The sequence below is a fragment of the Schistocerca nitens genome, chromosome 2, assembly GCF_023898315.1.
Source record: "Schistocerca nitens isolate TAMUIC-IGC-003100 chromosome 2, iqSchNite1.1, whole genome shotgun sequence".
Lineage (NCBI taxonomy): Eukaryota > Metazoa > Arthropoda > Insecta > Orthoptera > Acrididae > Schistocerca > Schistocerca nitens.
Genome location: NC_064615.1, coordinates 991927478 through 991941920, shown reverse-complemented (window position 1 = coordinate 991941920; position 14443 = coordinate 991927478). Strand labels below are relative to the sequence as shown.

The following is a 14443-nucleotide window of genomic DNA, read 5'->3' as shown; positions in this document are numbered from 1 at the left end:
CAGCCCCCAACATTATGAATGCACTACCAGCTGGTTAAAATGGTTCAAATGGCTCTGAGCACTATGGGACTTAACTTCTGAGGTCATCAGTCCCCTAGAACTTCTACCAGCTGGCACAGTGGCTTGTTGACAATTCGTATCTTTAGCTTTGTGGGGTCTGCTCCACACTCGAACCCTACCATCAACTCTTAATAACTGAAATCAGGACTCATCTGACCAGGCCACGGTTTTCCAGTCGTCTAGGCTCCAACCGATATGGTCACGAACCCGAGAGAGGTGCCGTAAACGATGTGGTGCTGTTAGCAAAGGCACTCGCGTCGCTCGTCTACTGCCACAGCCCATTAACGCCGCATTTCACCGCTCTGCCCAAGCGTATACGTTCATCGTACGTCCCGCATTGCTTCCCGCTGTTATTTCACATCTGTTGCTTGTCTGTTAATACCGACAACTCTACGTAATCGGTGCTACCGCCGGTCGTTAAATGGTGGCCGTCGGCCACTGAGTTGTCCGTAGTGAGAGGTAATGCCTGAAATATGGTATTTTTGGCACGCTCTTGAGACTGTGGATCTTGCAATACTGAATTCTCAAACGATTTCCGAAGTGGAATGTCCCATCTGTCTAGCTCCAACAACCATTCCGCGTTTAAGGTCCGTGAAGTGCATCGCGCGGCCGTAATCACTTCGGAAACCTTTTCACATTAAGCACCTCAGTATAAATGACAGCTCCGCCAATGCACCGTCCTTTAGTCGCGATACTGCCCCATTTGTATACGTGCATATCGCTATCCCATAGCTTTTTTCCACCTCAGCATACGTTGCAGCAACGCCCTCAAACGGGAAGTTTTTGTTCGCAACTTGTACGTATCTAATCGTAACAGGACGAGTATTAACCTAAATTAGAAAAATGATGTAGGCTCATCAAGCACCTGAAGACGAGCCCCCAGGGGTCGAAATGTGTCGTGCAATGGTCTTATTGTCAGATACTGCATGAATAAAGCCTAGTGAATTTGCTCGGCGTCTGTTATGCTGCCTCAAGTAATATACTTGACTTACTATGTTAACGCAGTGAGGTAAGGTTATACCTGAAACTTCCTGGCAGATTAAAACTGTGTGCCGGACCGAGACTCGAACTCGGGACCTTTGCTTTTCGCGGGCAAGTGCTCTACCAACTGAGCTACCCAAGCACGACTCACGCCCCGTCCTCACAGTTTCAGTTATTGCAGTACCTCGTCTCCTACCTTCCAAGCTTTACAGAAGCTCTCCTGCGAACCTTGCAGAACTAGCACTCCTGAAAGAAAGGATGTTCCGGATAATTGGCTTAGCCACAGCCTGGGGGATGTTTCCAGAATGAGATTTTCACTCTGCAGCGGAGTGTGCGCTGATATGAAACTTCCTGGCAGATTAAAACTCTGTGCCGGACCGAAGTGGGTAGCGATCACGCACCTTTCTCTCTTAGGTAGATCACAAAGGCCCAATAACACTGAGATCTGGTGACTATGATGGCGAGAAGAGATGCGAAAATTCATTCACATGCTTAAAAAACCAGTCCTGGTCGGTGCGAGCTGATTGCACTCTAGGAATACAGCATCACTATTGGGAAACGAACATTGTACCATGGGATGTGCGTGATCAGACAAAATCCTTGGCAGTAATGTGACCTGGCGTAGTAACCATGGGACCCACTGAGTTTCACGATATGGCAGTCCATCACCCAATCCTCCGCTCTATTTCACTCTCTGGACATAAACTAGGCCAGAATTTCGAAGCAGTACACAACAAAACTCTCATGACTGTGTCCCATTGCCCAGTACCCCAGGTTTTATGGCATCGGCATCGCTTTCTCGTGTTACGGGCATTAGTATAACCGGTGAGTGCTTTTGCGATTCCAGTTCGCACCGCAAGATGCCCAACGTAAAGTCCCGAGCGACTGGAAAATAGCGCAGGTGACGCCTGTATATAAGAAGGGTGGAAGGACGGATCCTCAAAATTACAGACCAATATCCTTAACATCGGTTTGTTGCAGGATTCTCGAACATATTCTTAGTTCGAACATAATGAATTTCCTTGAGCAGAGAAGTTGCTGTCTATGCATCAGCACGGCTTTAGAAAGCATCGCTCCTGCGAAACGAAACTCGCCCTTTTTTCACATGATATCTTGCGAACCATGGTTGAAGGGTATCAGACGGTGCCATATTCCTTGACTTCCGGAAAGCGTTTGACTCGGTGCGCCACTGCAGACTCCTAACTAAGGTACGAGCATATGGCACTGGTTCCCAAGTATGTGAGTGGCTCGAAGACTTCTTAAGTAATAGAACCCAGTAGGTTGCCCTCGATGGTGAGTGTTCATCGGAGGTGAGGGTATTATCTGGAGTGCCCCAGGGAAGTGTGGTAGGTCCGCTGTCGTTTTCTATCTACATAAGTGATCTTTTGAATAGGGTGGATAGCAATGTGCGGCTGTTTGCTGATGATGCTGTGGTGTACGGGAAGGTGTCGTCGTTGAGTGACTGTGGGAGTATACAACATGAGTTGGACAGGATTTGTGATTGGTGTAAAGAATGGCAGCTAACTGTAAATATGGATAAATGTAAATTAATGCAGATGAATAGGAAAAAGAATCCCGTAATGTTTGAATACTCCATTAGTAGTGTAGCACTTGACACAGTCACGTCGATTAAATACACTCCTGGAAATTGAAATAAGAACACCGTGAATTCATTGTCCCAGGAAGGGGAAACTTTATTGACACATTCCTGGGGTCAGATACATCACATGATCGCACTGACAGAACCACAGGCACATAGACACAGGCAACAGAGCATGCACAATGTCGGCACTAGTACAGTGTATATCCACCTTTCGCAGCAATGCAGGCTGCTATTCTCCCATGGAGACGATCGTAGAGATGCTGGATGTAGTCCTGTGGAACGGCTTGCCATGCCATTTCCACCTGGCGCCTCAGTTGGACCAGCGTTCGTGCTGGACGTGCAGACCGCGTGAGACGACGCTTCATCCAGTCCCAAACATGCTCAATGGGGGACAGATCCGGAGATCTTGCTGGCCAGGGTAGTTGACTTACACCTTCTAGAGCACGTTGGGTGGCACGGGATACATGCGGACGTGCATTGTCCTGTTGGAACAGCAAGTTCCCTTGCCGGTCTAGGAATGGTAGAACGATGGGTTCGATGACGGTTTGGATGTACCGTGCACTATTCAGTGTCCCCTCGACGATCACCAGTGGTGTACGGCCAGTGTAGGAGATAGCTCCCCACACCATGATGCCGGGTGTTGGCCCTGTGTGCCTCGGTCGTATGCAGTCCTGATTGTGGCGCTCACCTGCACGGCGCCAAACACGCATACGACCATCATTGGCACCAAGGCAGAAGCGACTCTCATCGCTGAAGACGACACGTCTCCATTCGTCCCTCCATTCACGCCTGTCGCGACACCACTGGAGGCGGGCTGCACGATGTTGGGGCGTGAGCGGAAGACGGCCTAACGGTGTGCGGGACCGTAGCCCAGCTTCATGGAGACGGTTGCGAATGGTCCTCGCCGATACCCCAGGAGCAACAGTGTCCCTAATTTGCTGGGAAGTGGCGGTGCGGTCCCCTACGGCACTGCGTAGGATCCTACGGTCTTGGCGTGCATCCGTGTGTCGCTGCGGTCCGGTCCCTGGTCGACGGGCACGTGCACCTTCCGCCAACCAGTGGCGACAACATCGATGTACTGTGGAGACCTCACGCCCCACGTGTTGAGCAATTCGGCGGTACGTCCACCCGGCCTCCCGCATGCCCACTATATGCCCTCGCTCAAAGTCCGTCAACTGCACATACGGTTCACGTCCACGCTGTCGCGGCATGCTACCAGTGTTAAAGACTGCGATGGAGCTCCGTATGCCACGGCAAACTGGCTGACACTGACGGCGGCGGTGCACAAATGCTGCGCAGCTAGCGCCATTCGACGGCCAACACCGCGGTTCCTGGTGTGTCCGCTGTGCCGTGCGTGTGATCATTGCTTGTACAGCCCTCTCGCAGTGTCCGGAGCAAGTATGGTGGGTCTGACACACCGGTGTCAATGTGTTCTTTTTTCCATTTCAAGGAGTGTATTTGGGCGTAACATTGCACAGCGATATGAAGTGGGACAAGCATGTAATGGCAGTTGTGGGGAAGGCGGATAGTCGTCTTCGGTTCATTGGCAGAATTTTGGGAAGATGTGGTTTATCTGTAAAGGAGACCGCTTATAAAACTCTAATACGACCTATTCTTGAGTACTGCTCGAGCGTTTGGGGTCCCTATCAGGTCGGATTGAGGGAGGACATAGAAGCAATTCAGATACGGGCTGCTAGATTTGTTACTAGTAGGTTTGATCATCACGCGAATGTTACGGAAATACTTCAGGATCTCGGGTGGGAGTCTCTAGAGGAAAGGAGGCGTTCTTTTTGTGAATCGCTACTGAGGAAATTTAGAGAACCAGCATTTGAGGCTGACTGCTGTACAATTTTACTGCCGCCAACTTAAATTTCGCGGAAAGACCACAAAGATAAGAGAGATTAGGGCTCGTGAAGAGGCATATAGGCAGCCATTTTTCCCTCGTTCTGTTTGGGAGTGGAACAGGGAGAGAAGATGCTAGTTGTGGTACGAGGTACCCCCGCCACGCACCGTATGGTGGATTGCGGAGTATGTAAGTAGATGTAGAAGATCCTGCGTATAGAGCTCTCTTCTTGTTGTTTTGATGCTGACAAGGTTTGCGAGTGCAACATTCAGTTCTGCAGTAACTTTTGCAATTGACGTCCTGTTATCTTTCGTCACGATTTTCTTCAGTAACAGTCCGTCACGATCACTCAACATTCACTTTCCTCTGAGTTGTGACGTGGTGTAAGTCCTCGATATGGTGCCTGATGAAACACCAAACACTTCGATTACCTTGATTACGGAACACGCACCATACGAGCACCATTTGCCCGAGCTCGAGTTCACCGACCTCCTACAAATCGCATAGAGCAATATTCTAACCGCCGGCCGCGGTGGTCTCGCGGTTCTCGGCGCTCAGTCCGGAACCGCGTGACCGCTGCGGTCGCAGCTTCGAATCCTGCCTCGGTCATGGATGTGTGTGATGTCCTTAGGTTAGTTAGGTTTAAGTAGCTCTAGGGGACTGATGACCTAAGATGTTAAGTCCCATAGTGCTCAGAGCCATTTGAACCAATATTCTAACCACGACTTGCACTTGCAACGTACTGAGGACATTACATCGCTGCTATTCGTGGTCAAATAAAACAGGGCCACCTACTGGCTTGGCTAGCATCCGCAGTAATGTACAAGCATGGATTTCTCGTGGTATTTCCGTATTTTTGTTCAATCCCGGTAGTTCGATTGTATCGAATACGTAAGTACTGTGTCCACCGAGATACGGAACACAGTCTTAGTAGAAGAGCGCCGAGGTGCCTAGTACTCAGATGCAACTGCCAATAAGCCCACACGGAGTTCGGAAATTTGTAATTTGTTATGTTTGTGGTACCAGAAGCTCAGAACTCAAGTACCAATTAAGCGAATCAGCTCTCAAAAAATTCTCGAGAAAATCGAGTTTGAAGCTTTTCGAGCGTCTTTAATATCCTAAAGCAGGGCGCCTTTTGAGCAGGCACCTTGGCTCTTTAGTAAAATGCTGCCCTGCTACGCAGGGCGGGCGGCGGAGCGAGAGGCAGGTTGGGTCTGGCTTCGATTCCTGGCCGATGCAAATTTTTAGACAAATGTGTGTGTTCTACAAGCATTTTCGTGAAATATAAAGTACATAAAAATGGAAAATTAATAGGCAGAGCTTGAGACATAATCGCTGGTTCGAATCTCGTTTCGGCCTTTTTTCGTTCAGTCTGAATACCTGTGTCATTTAAATATAAAAAATCATCAAATATATGCTCAATATACATGTTATTTTGTTAAAAAGGACGTCGTCTTACTTATAATCACATATTGTACACAAAACTCCAGTTGCCGTCTCAAATACTATTTCTCACGTATTTTTTACACCAGTTGTTATTAATAAATATTTAAATTAAAAACAATGCAAATTAATTTTTTCGTCTTTGTGTATTTTCACTTCATGGAAATGCTCGTAGAACACCCAGATTTGTTTAACTCACGGCTCACTCACCCCCCCCCCCACACCCCTCCCTTGTATAGAAGGGGAGCAGTAAATTAATTGCTGTGGTAACCGACATGGCAAAAACATTCGTACTAAATTTGCTGGTATATTCGACTTTTGTAAAGACCGTCCATGGTTTTTTCATTTACAAGGGTAATACCCGTAAGAATATACATAGAATTATTTAAAAATATACAGGGTGAGTCACCTAACGTTACCGCTGGATATATTTCGTAAACCACATCAAATACTGACGAACCGATTCCACAGACCGAACGTGAGGAGAGGGGCTAGTGTAATTGTTTAATACAAACCATACAAAAATGCACGGAAGTATGTTTTTTAACAAAATCCTACGTTTTTTTAAGTGGAACCACGTTAGTTTTGTTAGCACATCTGAACATATAAACAAATACGTAATCAGTGCCGTTTGTTGCATTGTAAAATGTTAATTACATCCGGAGATATTGTAACCTAAAGTTGACGCTTGAAACCTCCGACGTTCAGTTGCGTGTTGTAACAAACAGCTGCAACATACATCGCGTTTCTACAGAATGATCTGCCAACGTTGCTCGGAAATGTCCCACTGGAAACGCGTCGACGTATGTGGTATCAGCATGATGGTGCACCTGCACATTCCGCAATTAACACTAGTCTGACCCTTGACAGGACGTTAGACGGGCGTTTCATAGGACGTGGAGGACGCATAAATGGGCCAGCCAGTTCTCCTGATCTTACACCTCTGGACTTGTTTCTGTGGGGTACGTTAAGGGAGAATCTGTACCGTGATGTCTCTACAACCCCAGAGGATATGAAAAACGTATTGTGGCAGCTTGCGGCGACATTACACCAGATGTGCTGCGGCGTGTACGACATTCATTACGCCAGAGATTGCAATTGTGTGCAGCAAATGATGGCCACCACATTGAACATATATTGGCCTGACATGTTGGGACACACTCTATTCCACTCCGTAATTGAAAACGGAAACCACGTGTGTACGTGTACCTCACCCCTCATGGTAATGTACATGTGCGTCAGTGAAAAAGACCAATAAAAAGGTGTTAGCATGTGGACGTAATGTGCTGTTCCAGTCTCTTCTGTACCTAAGGTCCATCACCGTTCCCTTTGGATCCCTAGGTGATTCGGTGCTCTCCGATACACACGATCGAACAGCGGAGGAGTGGTTCTCAAGCGTCAACTTTAGGTTACAATATCTCCGGATGTAATTAACATTTTACAATGCAACAAACGGCACTGATTACGTATTTGTTTATATCTTCAGATGTGCTAAGAAAACTAACGGGGTTCCATTTAAAAAAACGTAGGTTTGTGTTAAAAAACATACTTCCGTGCATTTTTTTTTATGGTTTGTATTAACCAATTACACTAGCCCCTCTCCTCACGTTCGGTCTGTGGAATCGATTCGTCAGTATTTGATGTGGTTTACGAAATACACTCCTGGAAATTGAAATAAGAACACCGTGAATTCATTGTCCCAGGAAGGGGAAACTTTATTGACACATTCCTGGGGTCAGATACATCACATGATCACACTGACAGAACCACAGGCACATAGACACAGGCAACAGAGCATGCACAATGTCGGCACTAGTACAGTGTATATCCACCTTTCGCAGCAATGCAGGCTGCTATTCTCCCATGGAGACGATCGTAGAGATGCTGGATGTAGTCCTGTGGAATGGCTTGCCATGCCATTTCCACCTGGCGCCTCAGTTAGACCAGCGTTCGTGCTGGACGTGCAGACCGCGTGAGACGACGCTTCATCCAGTCCCAAACATGCTCAATGGGGGACAGATCCGGAGATCTTGCTGGCCAGGGTAGTTGACTTACACCTTCTAGAGCACGTTGGGTGGCACGGGATACATGCGGATGTGCATTGTCCTGATGGAACAGCAAGTTCCCTTGCCGGTCTAGGAATGGTAGAACGATGGGTTCGATGACGGTTTGGATGTACCGTGCACTATTCAGTGTCCCCTCGACGATCACCAGTGGTGTACGGCCAGTGTAGGAGATCGCTCCCCACACCATGATGCCGGGTGTTGGCCCTGTGTGCCTCGGTCGTATGCAGTCCTGATTGTGGCGCTCACCTGCACGGCGCCAAACACGCATACGACCATCATTGGCACCAAGGCAGAAGCGACTCTCATCGCTGAAGACGACACGTCTCCATTCGTTCCTCCATTCACGCCTGTCGCGACACCACTGGAGGCGGGCTGCACGATGTTGGGGCGTGAGCGGAAGACGGCCTAACGGTGTGCGGGACCGTAGCCCAGCTTCATGGAGACGGTTGCGAATGGTCCTCGCCGATACCCCAGGAGCAACAGTGTCCCTAATTTGCTGGGAAGTGGCGGTGCGGTCCCCTACGGCACTGCGTAGGATCCTACGGTCTTGGCGTGCATCCGTGCGTCGCTGCGGTCCGGTCCCAGGTCGACGGGCACGTGCACCTTCCGCCGACCACTGGCGACAACATCGATGTACTGTGGAGACCTCACGCCCCACGTGTTGAGCAATTCGGCGGTACGTCCACCCGGCCTCCCGCATGCCCACTATACGCCCTCGCTCAAAGTCCGTCAACTGCACATACGGTTCACGTCCACGCTGTCGCGGCATGCTACCAGTGTTAAAGACTGCGATGGAGCTCCGTATGCCACGGCAAACTGGCTGACACTGACGGCGGCGGTGCACAAATGCTGCTCAACTAGCGCCATTCGACGGCCAACACCGCGGTTCCTGGTGTGTCCGCTGTGCCGTGCGTGTGATCATTGCTTGTACAGCCCTCTCGCAGTGTCCGGAGCAAGTATGGTGGGTCTGACACACCGGTGTCAATGTGTTCTTTTTTCCATTTCCAGGAGTGTATATCCAGGGGTAATGTTAGGTGACTCACCCTATATAAATGTCATAATTAACTGTTTAGAATTGTGAGGAATAAAATAGAAGGAGAAAAAGGTAAGTTGGTAGTGACAGAATTCGGAACAGGGCCAAAAAATTGCCAGACATTGCAACCAACCACTTGCCCACACATCTGCTACGACATATGGTATTTCAAAACCCCTCATACTCTACGCTTACACAATACGTTAACGCAATTTCAAGGAAAAGCCAACGGCCTTGCCGCAGTTGTAACACCGGTTCCCGTCAGACCACCGAAGTTAAGCGCTGTCGGGCTGGGCTAGCACTTGGATGGGTGACCATCCGGTCTACAGAGCGCTGTTGGCAAGCGGGGTGCACTCAGCCCTTGTGAGGCAAACTGAGAAGCTACTTGACTGAGAAGTAGCGGCTCCGGTCTCGTAAACTGACATACGGCCTGGTGAGCAGTGTGCTGACCACATGCACCTCCGTATGCGCATCCGTTGACCCATGTGGGCTGAGGATGACAAGGGGGTCGGCCGGTACTGTTGGGTCCTCATGGCATGTTCGGGTGTAGTTTAGTTCAGTTTAGTTCACAGAAAAATATGGACCTGGTGCTATGCGTAACATTGTGCTCGTAGTGCAGGAACGGCGCCAACGAGGTAAAGGGGCTTGAAACGAACTTGTGACGTCACAGTAGTCGGTTTGTCCGTCACATTTCGCGAACGCTCGGCTCCGTGCAGGGCCCACGGGAAATCAGTATTTAATGGAAAGGTACTCTCTAAAGGTCATAATTCTGTCGTTGCTATCGAGAACTTGCATGCGTTTAGACTCGCAGTCAAGAATTATTAAACTCATGTGAGTAAGATCTGCAGTTTCACGTGCTGTGACGTATGTCTCACGACCCTTCTTTCTCGTGGGTTTTGTGCCGGAAGGGATGACGTCACATCACAGCATGCGCAGTCGAAAACATGCAGCTGTATTACTTCTCTGACAAGGTGTAAATCATAGTGTAAATCACGGATTTTGATGCGCTTCAAATATGTTGTAGAGACACTTGCCCTGAGTACCTGGCTATCCGGTTTTTGTAACAACGGGCCTTGGTTTTGAGAAAATCGATTTTGAACTTCATTGCGCGCTTTGTATATCCGTAATATTACACGTATTTCGAGAAAGTCAGCGTGGCGCAGCGGTGAAGGTTCACAGCTACCGCGCTAGAGGTACTGTGTTCGAATCCTGCTCGTGTACTTTTTTTTTTCAAAATGGACCGAATTTTTCAATTTTATTTCAAAGAATATCAACAAAGAGCGTAAGGTGTGCGAAATTATAAAGGTATATTCAGTCATTAATTTTTTCAAATATTCATTCCGTTTGTGGTTCGCACCTGAAATTTCAGCATGTTCTTCACCACAGAAATGCAAACGAACTCCTGCTCTATGACAACACAAGAACTTACACAAGTCTGCTCGCCGGCCGTTGTGGCCGAGCGGTTCTAGGCGCTTCAGTCCGGAACCGCGCTGCTGCTACGGCCGCAGGTTCGAATCCTACCTCGGGCATGGATGTGTGTGATGTCCTTAGGTTAGTTAGGTTTAAGTAGTTCCAAGTCTAGGGAACTGATGATCTCAGATGTTAAGTCACATAGTGCTTAGAGCAATTTGAACCATTTTGAACAAATTAGAATTATATTAATACCTTCAGCTGCTGACAGGCATTGATACACACACACACACACACACACACACACACACACACATATATATATATATATATATATATATATATATATATATCAACGGGGACAGGTGAAAATGTGATCCCTGACCAGGACTCGAATCCGGGCTCTCCTGCTTACATGGCAGACGCTCTATCCATCTGAGCCACCGAGGACACAGAGGATAGCGCGACTGCAGGGACTATCTCGCGCACATCTCCCACGTGACCCACATTCTCACCTTGTATGTCCACACACTAAATTTGTAGTGTTCCACCCCAACACACTCATCACTTACTTACTCACTCAAGACTTACTTACCAAGTCCCGTAAGAGTTCGCTCAGATGGATAGAACGTCTGCAATGTAAGCAGGATATCCCGGGTTCGAGTCATGGTCGGGGCACACATTTTCACCTGTCCCGTTGATATATATCAATGCCCGTCAGCAGCCGAAGGTATTAACATAATTGTAATTTCGTTCTTGACACCTGCAGGTCATCAATGGTTTCTGGAACCACCATATCCATATAAGTATATCCATATCCATATAAGTATATAGTTCTGTCAATACCGGACACGACCTTCTTCTTCTGAGCGGGTGCACACATATTTCCCCAACTCTTACGGGACTTGGTAAGAATGTCTTCCACGAGTAATGAGTGTGTTGGGGTGGAACTGTACAAATGTAGTGTGTGGATATACAAGGTGAGAATGTGGGTCACGCGGGAGGCGTGCAATCGCAATATCCTCTGTGCCCTCGGTGGCTCAGGTGGATAGGGCGTCTGCCATGTAAGCAGGAGATCCTGGGTTCGAGTCTTGGTCGGGGCACACATTTTCACCTGTCCCCGTTGAATTGTAATTTCGTTCTAGACAGCTGCAGGTCATCAGTGATGTCTGTTCAAATGGTTCAAATGGCTCTGAGGTGTCTGTTCAAATGGTTCAAATGGCTCTGAGCACTATGGGACTTAACAGCTGAGGTCATCAGTCCCCTAGAACTTAGAAGTACTTAAACCTAACTAACCTAAGGACATCACACACATCCATGCCCAAGGCAGGATTCGAACCTGCGACCGTAGCGGTCGCGCGGTTCCAGACTGAAGCGGCTAGAACCGCTCGGCCACACTGGCCGGCGTGGTGTCTGTTCTTTCGGACATATCCATATAAGTACATTTTGAACAAGTCTGCGCATCCGAGAGGGACTCACAGATCTTCAAAGGACAGTTCTTCCTCGTCCACCCTACTGCCCGGACCTCGCACCTTCCCACTTCCATCTGTCCGACCCAATGAAGGATGCTCTCCGCAGGAAGCAGCATGTGGATAATAGAGAGGTCATTGATGCAGCAAGGCGTTGACGCCGACGTCGACCAGTAGAGTGGTACCACGTGGGCATGTAGGCCCTCCCAGTAAGGAGGCATAATGGAGTCGCAATGAGAGGAGATTACGCTGGAAAATACGGTTTTGTACCCAAAAAAGTAGGGAATAATATGGTGTATTTGACTCCTGTACAAAAGCAAACTGCTTTCATAAAAATAGTACAAGTGTAGCTTGGAGGCTGGCGAACGGTGAGGCAAACCTGTAGCGGAGCTGGCGCCGGTGCCCTCGAGACTGGCGCGCCAGTCCCTGCGCAGCAATTACTGGCGGCGCGGCGGATCTCGGGGCGCATTTATTCGCATCACGTCGAGCCACTCGCGGCCGCTGCGGGCTCCGGGCTCCGGCCTCTCGGGGTCGCGCTCGATATTCCCCGCGGCGTGATTCATGCCCCGCCGTCTCGACTGTTTCCTCATTTCCGCGGCCTGCAGCGGACCGGGACTATTTTGAGGAGCCGGACTTTCGCCAGTAATGGGGCTGCTTCTGCTGTTTGAAATTCCGCGCACGGCCTTACCTCGTGGCTTCTGGATGTGAGCTACGTTATTACGCAACGGATTAAATGTAAATACTATTCCTCGTTTCTATTATGCTCACAGCGAGAGAGATAAAGCTGCGGTTAATGCTGTAAGGGGCAGTCAAATGAAAACCAAACACCCGTCACAACGGGACCGTTGAATAGTTTCATTCAAAAGCAATCTGCACACGCCTTAAGACATTTATCCCACGGGGAGACGAGTAGAACGCGGTCGGTCGCTGACGGATCTGCAACTGTACCCACTCTTGCACTTCCTCGTCCAACTGAACCCGTCTTTCTTCGGATCGCCAAAGATGTGAAAATCGCACGGTGAAAATCCGGCTGTGCGGAGGATTTTGCACATTTTCCCATCAAATCGATGAAGCGTAGCATCCATGGTGGCGGGCGTTATCGTGCAACAGAATGATTCCGTCCTATCACATTCCCGGACGTTTTGACTTTACGGCACGCCACAGTTTCTGCAAGGTGTCACAGTGCTGTGCATTGATTGAAGCTCAATGAGTAGAGGACCGCTACAGTCGAAGATGAAGGTCATCGTGACATTACCGGACCTCGTGCGAAAGTCTTGAGAGGTGGCATGAGCCCCCTCTCATATTTCTATCTTACTCTGAGTAAATCGACTTTCCTCTCTAATTGCATGCGGTGAAAAGTTGCTATTCCTTCACACGCGGACTTCCCACGCCGCGTCTCACGTCACCCGGGTGGTCCGGTGACAGGCGGGTTCGCTGATCTCGAAAGTGTTAAGCTGACGGTTGTGAGGGAGTCGAGTGGATGCTTTCCAGACGTCGACATTGTCGTAAGAGCGGGGGCGACACGCCCACAGGGGCCTGACGGAGCGGCTGGGGCTAGAGATTCCGTTACTTTGCAGAAGCTTAGTGAACACACTTTCTGATGGGCTACCAGCGAGGCGTGTGAATGACTTGTGATCCCAGGCAGTCTTGGCGGGCAAACTCCCGCGTTTTCTGCAAAATCGTAACTGTGATTGGCTTGCTCAGGGGATAGCTCCGAGACGTAGCAAAATCGGCGCAGAAATTGGCGCCAAGTATCTCCATTGGTGGAATAGTAGTGCGTCGGCAATAGAGTGGAATTTTCCGCCGGTTTTCGAGTTGCTGATTGAAACGTTTAACCACGGCCACTGTCGTCAGGGCGGGAATGTTCTGTGTTCGGGTCGTACGGGTGCTCTTGAGGGAGTCGGCTCTCGCCTTTCGGTCGGAGTAGGTTACAACACTGAGCTCTCGCTGCTCTGGACAGCCTGCCTTCCGTTGGCTATCTAATAGACTTTCATTTAACTGTAACTGTTTGACGAAGTTGCTGAAGTTTCGGCTTCAATGTAACTTTCCGAGTACGGTTGGCAATTGAGCGTTCTGTGTACAAGCGACCTATGTTGTCCGTCTTGAGCAGTTTTGGCTAAAGTTGATTGTATCGGAGTTACTGTGTGATTTCGCTTGTTAAAATCACTCACTGTACCGTCAGTGATTGTGTAGCGAGCCTTCTTCTTCTCCCTCAGAGGCATTATCCTCACCGCGACGGGACGTCGAAGCAACCAACCGTCGCCTCCGGTATGCCAATCGTGTCCTTGAAGTTAAGAAGACATCTTGGTAATGTATGTCCGCAGCACCGGCAAATCAGGGAATTTTGCTCTGTGACAATCAGAGCTCAGCAGAGCGCGCCTGTTCACGTCTTTTCTAACGTGGTTCTGTCTTGGATGTTCATTGTCTGACTTCTCACTACTGTAGCAGCAATTAATGTTGGGTTGGCTGGATGTTTCTCTTAAGATCTGAGTTGCAAGGAATTGGCTCCACATACCACTTGGTCATAAATGTCAC

At 49.0% G+C, this 14443-nt stretch overlaps 1 pseudogene; it reads left to right on the top strand.

Moving 5' to 3' along the window:
- The first annotated feature begins 9253 nt into the window (after positions 1 to 9253).
- On the top strand, positions 9254 to 9371 carry LOC126238607 (5S ribosomal RNA; annotated as a pseudogene).
- The last annotated feature ends 5072 nt before the right edge of the window (positions 9372 to 14443 follow it).